The sequence below is a fragment of the Lactuca saligna genome, chromosome 8 (genome assembly GCF_052625555.1).
Source record: "Lactuca saligna cultivar CGN05327 chromosome 8, ASM5262555v1, whole genome shotgun sequence".
Taxonomy (NCBI): Eukaryota; Viridiplantae; Streptophyta; class Magnoliopsida; order Asterales; family Asteraceae; genus Lactuca; species Lactuca saligna.
In genome coordinates this window covers 284,707,077-284,716,066 of record NC_136424.1, presented here as the reverse complement: position 1 = coordinate 284,716,066, position 8,990 = coordinate 284,707,077, and positions in this window count along the sequence as shown.

Below are 8,990 nucleotides of genomic sequence, written 5' to 3'. Positions count from 1 at the left end.
CATAATATAAGCATAATATCTCAACATCAAAATAAATACACGAAAGAAGACATACCAGCCACGACATCGGGCGCTGCGCGGACCTCCTCCGCGATCAACTGAAAGGCTCTCCCTTGTGCCCTCGGCGCCTCGCCCTTCACTGGCCGACTCTCGGTAGCTCTGATGGCGGCAGGGGAAGATCCCTGAGGTGCTCCCTGAGCTGATCCCCGCAACTGCGGACACTCCACCTTCCGGTGTCTGGTCTGGTTGCAGTGAAAACACACTGCAAACCCCTTGGGGCAGTCCTTGGCTATATGCCCATCCTTGCCACATTTGTAGCAAGATCCAGCTCTACATACTCCATCATGACCCTTGTCGCACTTTCCACAAGTGCGATCCTTATGGCTCCTAGATTTGGGATCAGCGGGCTTGGCCCGCTTGGCTGCCGGTTGGGACTGTGTCGGTCGCCGATCCCTCCCCTAAGACTTCGCCTCCTCCCTGGCCTGAGTCTCTAGCTCAATCTCCCTCTTCCGGGCATTTGCCTAAAGCTCGGCAAATGTTCGGTACGAGGAGTTTGCCACAAACTCCCGAATGTCTCACCTCAAGATACTCAAATATCGGATCATGCGTGCCTGCTCAGTGGACACGTGCTCAGGGCAGAACATCGCCCTCTCGTGGAACATCCTGGTAATCACCGTAACAGACTCAGTACCCTGCTTGAGGGTCAGAAACTCCTGGGCCAAATGTTCCCTCTCCACCTGGGGAACGTCCTCATATCGGAACATGGCAGTGAACCACTCCCAGGTCACTGCCGCAAGCTCAACAAGCGAAAAGTGCGCTGTCACAAACTTCCACCAGTCCTTCGCTCCCAAGCGAAGCTGGTTCAGCGCGAACCGAACTCTCAGATGCTTAGGAGATGAGCAAGTGAAGAAACACCCCTTCATGTCTGAAATCCACCTCATAGCCTCCATTGGGTCCTGGGTCCCGTCAAACTCTGGCGGTTTTGTGTTGCTGAACTCTCGGAACAGCAACGAATCACCACCCTGCGGCCTCACAGCAGCAACAGCTGCAGTGGCCGCCACAACAGCAGCCTCAGAAAGAGCAGCATAACGCTCGTCGAAATTCTCAATCAGCGTGGTCTTAATAGACCCGAACATCTCTGGTATCTCTACCCTCATGGACGCAGCCACCTCCTCGTGGATGATCCGGCGGATCTCCTCATCACTAGCCCCACTGCTCTCTGGCATAAGACATGTCCTTACCATGATCTACCTCTGAAATACAACATACGATAAATTAGAATCCATTCGAGCATACTCACACTCGACAACTCTTACCTCCTTGATCCTTGGCATTCCGAAGGTTCTTACTTGAACTGTACACTGCCCCGGTGCTTTCAGTAATACGGGCCCAATACTACTGTCTGCACCGTTTCAGTATACACCCCAAATCCTCCTCTTCGGATCCCAAGTTCCAAGTACTTTATCACTCTCTAACAGATCTCTCATAAGCTCCTCGCTGCTACCTATTCACTCTCAAGCATCTCATAGCAGCTCACCTCTCCCTAGGCTAATACATCACAAATCAGGGCACTCTAGTCCTAATAGGAATACCTAACCTGCTCTAGCAAGAGAATACATCATATCAATCTCATAAACATATAATATAAGGGTATTTTGGGAAATCACCGTTCGGGCGCTGACTGATCGTACACACGTTTCTACTCCGAGTTTCTCTAAAAATCTTCTACTTCTTTTAGAAAATTTGGTTCTCTTTTGAAAATATTTTCCAAATCCTCAGTTTGAGTTCAAATACTCTCGAAGGTGTACCCGAATCCCTCCAACCAAGGCACTGATACCAACTTGTAACACCGTAAAAATTCAAAACAATTTTTCGCATTTTATAAAAACATAATTCATTTAATATTCGTAAAAACACCCATGTTTGAAATTCAATCCATGTTGTACAAAAATCCCAAGATCTCATAACATAAAAATCTCGTGTGTGTACTGATCAAGCCGGCGCCTTCCCTCGGTCGTCACTAGTACCTGAAATAAATAACACCAAACACTGTAAGCACAAAGCTTAGTGAGTTCCCCAAAATACCACATATAACACATATTAGCCACTCGAGGCTATAACTTTGTGGGTTCGTGCACCCAAACTCTGTGAACCCTCAGGTTCTAACTCTATAAACATGAACAACATAAATCACATAGAATAATGCAGTGCAACACATAACACATATATAGCATACAAGCACTGTATCACATAACTCTAGTTACCTACTCAAGGTAAAGTATAGTAAAAAGACTCACCTCGCGTATCTCGATAACTTGTAAATCCCTTAAATCACTCGTGCTCGATCCCCCGAGCTATAATCCTCCTATAATACAATATTTCTCTAATTAACACTTTTACTACTAAGGTTGACTAACCCTATCAAATCAACACTGGTCAACTCTGGTCAACGGTCAGCTTTAACCGGACTCGGCGAGTGCACCGAAGCAACTCGACGAGTCTATTGTAACGACGTAAATTTTAAAACTAATTTTTCATTTTTGTAAACATCAAAAACATCAATTAATATTTCCAATTCAAACGTAAACAATATTGTCATAACAGAATAACATCCCAAAGATCATAAAATAGTTTTCCCCCGATAATGTGTACGATCACGCCGGCGCCTTCCCACGGTCCTCGCTCGTACCTGAAACACATAATACAACAACTGTAAGCATAAATGCTTAGTGAGTTCCATAAAATACAACTTACGCACATACGCCTTTCCAGGCCCTGACCCTCCGGTCCATGTGTCTCAGGGGACTTCCGTCCCGACTAGGTAAACCTTCCGGTCCTACCCACGTCAACCTTACGGTCCACATCACAACTCCTTCCGGCCCATAACATATTCGCCTTCCGGCCCATAACATATTCGCCTTCCGGCCCATAACATAATGCCTTCCGGCCCATATCAAGCATATCATACATGGCACATATAACAATTAACTTATCACACATAATGCATATATCTCATATCATATTCGACCTTCCGGTCACACAGTCAAACCCTTCCGGGTACAGTATAGTGAGAAAACTCACCTCGTGGAAAGTCTAAGATCTCGCGTCCTCGATATCACCGAATCCCAACGACGACTCTACCTCACCCAAACATAAAGATATCGTTTAATACACAAAGACTTCCACCACTAAAACTTTACCCCTTATCATCATTCCTCAGAGGGTAAAAGACCATTTTACCCTTCCTTGACCTAAAGTCCTCATGTTGACCAAAACCCTAAAAGTCAACAAAAGTCAACCCTGAGAGTACGCGGGGAGTACTGCTAGATGTACGCGGGGCGTACATCGACAATCCCCTGGATCGGGGTCTCCACCCAGTACGCTGCGCGTACTGGAAGTTACGCCCAACGTAACCATCAGAATCAACCACTCTTCATTTCTGGTCTTAATCAGTTAAGCCATTACTCCAACTTCTAGATCCGACTCTTTTAGTGTGTCTAAACCCATAAAGTCGAGACCTTTAAGCGTTGGCATGGCTGTAAAGGCTCCAACATCACATAACAACATTCTATTCCAACTCAAGGACCTAGATCTCATGCATGGTGCAATACCCACGTCCAAGATGCCATTTTTATGAGTTTACAACTCCAATAGATCAGAAATATGAAGTATCTAAGCTTATGGAGGCCATTTGCACAAAAAGTCTCCACCTTTGGGACTTAAACCCTAGAAAATGATACATTAAGCATGCAACATGAACCAAGTGACAAGATCCAAACTTTTTACCTGATAATGAAGCTTTAACCCTTGCAAAGCTTAGATCTACACTTGAGCACCACTTCTAGCCTCTCCAATAAGCTCTTCTTCTCCTTTGCAACCTTGGAATGGCACCACCAAGCTTAGAATACACACACAAAGGCTTAAGAACGAAGGTACACACTATTTAGGGTTTCACTCTGAGGGATGGTGGCTGAGAAGTCCAACCACACATTCCTTTTATAGCCCTCCAAAGAGATTAGGGTTTTTAGATCTAGGCAAGTTACGCCATGCGTAACCTTGGGTACGCCCAGCGTACCTGAGGGGGAACGCATCCAAATGAGACGCGCGAGTACGCGCAGCGTACACCTTGTACGCCCAGCGTACTCGCCTACCATGAAAGCCCTAAATTAACAACTTAACCAAGATGCAAGGCCAAAAGAAGAATACCTGGATTTCGGGTTGTTACAATTCTCCCCCACTAGAATCAGACTTCGCCCCCGAAGTCTCATACTGAAAACAACTCTGGATACTGATCCCGCATCTCAGACTCGGACTCCCATGTCAGCTCGGACCCCTTCCGATGTTGCCGTTGCACTTGTACCAGGGGTACTTCCTTGTTCCTCAGAACCTTAACTTTCCGATCCCTGATCGCTAATGGTCTCTCCACATAGTTCAGGCCTGCATCCACCTGAATATCATCTAATGGCACCACTGCCGACTCGTCGGCAATACATTTCCTCAACTGCGAGACATGAAAGGTATCATGGATCTGCCCCAACTCAGTAGGTAGATCCAACCGGTAGGCTACCCGGCCTACCCTAGCAATTACCCTGAAGGGTCCAATATACCGGGGTCCCAACTTGCCCCTCTTCCTGAATCGTATCACTCCATTCCAAGGAAAGACCTTTAGGAGCACAAGGTCACCAACCTGAAACTCGAGCTTGGACCGCCGCCTGTCCGCATAACTCTTCTGGCGACTCGGCGCGGTCAACAACCTCTGTCTGACCTGCTGAATCTTCTCGGTCGTCTGGAGTACAATCTCCGTGCTACCCATCACCCGCTGCCCCACCTCTCCCCAGCAGATGGGGGTACGACACCTCCGCCCATACAACAGCTCAAAGGGTGGCATACCAATGCTCGAATGATGGTTGTTGTTGTACGAAAACTCTGCTAAAGGTAGATATGTGTCCCAGCTCCCTCCAAAATCCAAAACACATTCTCGGAGCATATCCTCAAGCGTCTGAATCGTCCGCTCGCTCTGTCCGTCTGTATGCGGTACTGAAATGCAGTCTCGTACCCAACTCCTCATGAAACTTCTTCCAAAACCTGGAAGTAAAACGCACATCCCGATCTGAAACAATCGACATCGGAACCCCATGCCGCGATACCACCTCCCTCACGTATAATTCCGCCAACTTCTCCGCAGAAGAGCTCTCGCTGATGGCTAGAAAATGAGCGCTCTTCGTGAATCTATCCACGATCACCCAAATCGCATCGACTCCCCTCGCAGTCCACGACAATTTGGTGATAAAATCCATGGTAATCTGTACCCACTTCCATTCGGGAATCTCTAGAGGCTGCAATTTACCATGCGGATGCTGGTGCTTGGCCTTAACCTGTCGACAAGTCAGGCATCTCTCAACAAACCATGCAACATCCCTTTTCATACAGGGCCACCAATACTCCTTCCTTAAGTCCAAATACATTTTCGTAGCCCCGGGATGAATCGAGAATCTCGATCGATGCGCTTCCTCCATCAAAATAGTACGCGTACCGCCCACAAACGGTACCCAAATCCGACCCTGAAAAGTCATAAGCCCTCGACCATCCATAACGAATCCTGAGACCTGACCTACAACCCGCTCCCTCTTCTGGTTTTCTGGCTTCGCAGCCTCAGCCTGAACTCCTCGAATGGTATCCAAAATCGGGGTCATCACCGTCAATCTCATACAAACATCTCGGATCGGGGCACTTTCCGCCCTACGACTCAACGCATCGGCCACCACATTAGCCTTGCCCGGGTGGTACAAGATCTCACAATCGTAATCCTTCACCATGTCCAACCATCTCCTCTGCCGCATATTCAGACTTGGCTGATCCATCAAGTACTTCAGACTCTTGTGGTCTGTGTAGATGGTACGCCGAACCCCATAAAGATAATGTCGCCAGATCTTGAGGGCAAACACCACAACCCCTAATTCCAGGTCGTGGGTGGGATATCTCGACTCATGAGGCTTCAACTGCCTCGAAGCATACGCTATCACATGCCCCCTCTGCATAAGCACCGCCCCTAAACCCGATATAGATGCATCACAGTACACCACAAAATCCTCCATCCCTTCCGGGAGTGCAAGCACCGGGGCCTCGCACAATTTCTGACGAAGGGTCTCGAATGAGGACTGCTGCTCCGGTCCCCACGAAAATGCAACACCCTTCCGGGTCATCCTAGTAAGTGGCACGGCAATCTTGGAGAAATCCTTGATAAACCTTCGATAATAGCCTGCCAATCCTAGAAAACTCCTGATCTCAGTGGGCGATCTCGACACCTCCCATCACAGCACCGCCTCAATCTTGGCCGGTTCGACCAATATCCCTTTCTGGTTAACAAGGTGCCCAAGGAACTGGACCTCTCGTAACCAGAAATCACACTTGGAGAATTTGGCATACAACCTCTCCGATCTCAATACCCCAAGAATTTCCCTCAAATGCTCCTCATGTTGCTCCCTAGACCTCGAATATACCAAAATATCATCAATGAATACGATCACCGACCGATCCAGCATCGGCCTGCACACCCGGTTCATAAGATCCATGAATGCGGCCAGGGCATTGGTGAGCCCAAAAGGCATCACCACAAACTCATAATGTCCATAACGAGTTCTGAATGCAGTCTTCTGAATATCTTCATCCCGAACTCTCATCTGATGATAACCCGACCTCAAGTCTATCTTGGAGAACCAAGATGCCCCCTGCAACTGATCGAACATATCGTCGATCCTAGGTAACGGATACTGGTTCTTAACCGTCAACTTGTTCAACTCCCGGTAATCGATACACATCCGATGTGAACCATCCTTTTTCTTGACGAACAAAATCGGCGCTCCCAAGGTGAGCTACTCGGTCGAATAAACCCCTTCCCCAACAGCTCCTGAAGCTGCGAGGATAACTCCTGCATTTCCGGTGGAGCGAGACGATAAGGCGCCTTGGCAATGGGCGCCGCTCCCGGAACCAAATCGATACGGAACTCCACTTGCCTTTCCGGAGGCACACCTGGTAACTCTTCGAGGAACACATCCGAAAACTCGCATACTACAGGAACGTCGTCAACCGAATTGGGCCTCCCCGCGGCCACTCGAGTATCCATCACGTAGGCTATGAATCCATTGCAGCCCCGCTGCAAACTCTGCCTCGCCCTGGCAGCCGAACAAAACGCTGACCCACACCGGGTCCCTTCGCCATACACCGTAAGCACTCCCCCACTAGGGTCTCGAATAGTCACCAGCTGTCTCTCGCAGTCAATGACTGCCCCAAACTTACTCAACCAATCCATGCCCACGATAACGCAGACATCCCCCATCGCAATAGGAACCAAGTCTATAGGGAATTTGACCCCAAAAATCTCGAGCACACATCCTCGAATCACGTCAGTGGCGTATACCGCTTTCTCATCCGCTATAGAAACTCGCAGGGGTCGACTCATCACCTCCCGATCAATACCGACGTGCTGGCTAAAAGCCAACGATACAAAAGACCGACTCGCACCCGAGTCAAATAATACCAATGCAGGTACAGAATTCACAAGAAAAGTACCTACGCATATAATAATATAAGCACAATATCTTAGCATAAAAGTAAATACACGAAAGAATACATACCAACTACGACATCAGGCATCGCGCGGACCTCCTCCGCAGTCAACTGAAAAGCTCTCCCACGAGCCTTCGGAGCCTCGGCTTTTACCGGCCGAGTCTCGGTAACCTTGGCAGCAGGCGTAGATCCCTGGCGAAGCTAAGGGCGCTCGGCCTTCCGATGGCCGGTCTGGTTGCAATGAAAGCAAACCATAAATCCCTTGGGGCAATCCCTAGCAATGTGCCCCTCCTTGCCACACTTGTAGCAAGCACCCGATCAACATGCCCCCTCGTGAACCTTGCCGCACTTTCTGCAAGTGCGACCCTTCTGACCTCCCGACCTCGAATCGGAGGACTTGGTCCGCTTGGCTGCCGGCTGAGACCGAGCCGGCCGCTGATCCACCCGTTGAGACTCGGCCTCCTCCCTGGCCTGGGTCTCCAACTCGATCTCACGCTTCCTGGCATTCGCCTGAAGCTCAGTAAAAGCCTGGTATGACGAGTTCGATACGAACTCCCGGATATCCCTCCTCAGCACACCTAAATACCAGCTCATCCGAGCCTGCTCTGTGGACACCTGCTCAGGGCAAAACATCGCCCTCTCATGAAACTTCCGCCTGATCACCGTGACAGAATCATTACCCTGCTTGAGGGTTAAGAACTCCTGAACCAACCGTTCCCTTTCCACCGGGGGAACGTACTCGTCTCTGAACATAGCAGTAAACCTCTCCCAAGTCACGGCTGAAACCTCCGCCAGAGTGAAGTTTGTTGTCACGAACTTCCACCAATCCTTTGCTCCCAGGCGGAGCTGGTTCAAAGCAAACCGTACCCTCAGATGCTCCGGACATGAACAAGTGTAGAAGCATCCCTCGATATCAGCAATCCATCTCATCGCAACGATCGGATCCTGCGTCCCGCCAAACTCGGGTGGCTTCGTATTGCTGAACTCTCGGAACAGCAACGAGTCACCTCCCTGCGGTCTGGCAGCGGCCACAGCTGCGGTAGCTGCAGTGCCTGCGGCCTCAGTCACCGCGGTGTACCGCTCATCAAAAGTCTCCATCAGTGTGGTCTTAATAGACCCAAACATCTCCGGAATATCAGCTCGGATCGCTGCAGCCACCTCCTCATGAATCATCTGACGAAGCTCCTCGTCACTCACACTGATCGTACTAGGTTTGTGCCGTGGTCCAACCATGAATACAACATAGAAATATCAGAGACTCTATCGAGCATAATCGCACTCGATAACGCAACCCTACTCAGTCTCCGATACCCAGGGATTCTTACTTGGGTTGCCCACTGACCCGGTGTCTTCAGTAGTACGGGCCCAATACTACCAACTACACCGCATCTGTTGGGTTTTGAGCAATCTAACACTTCCTAAGT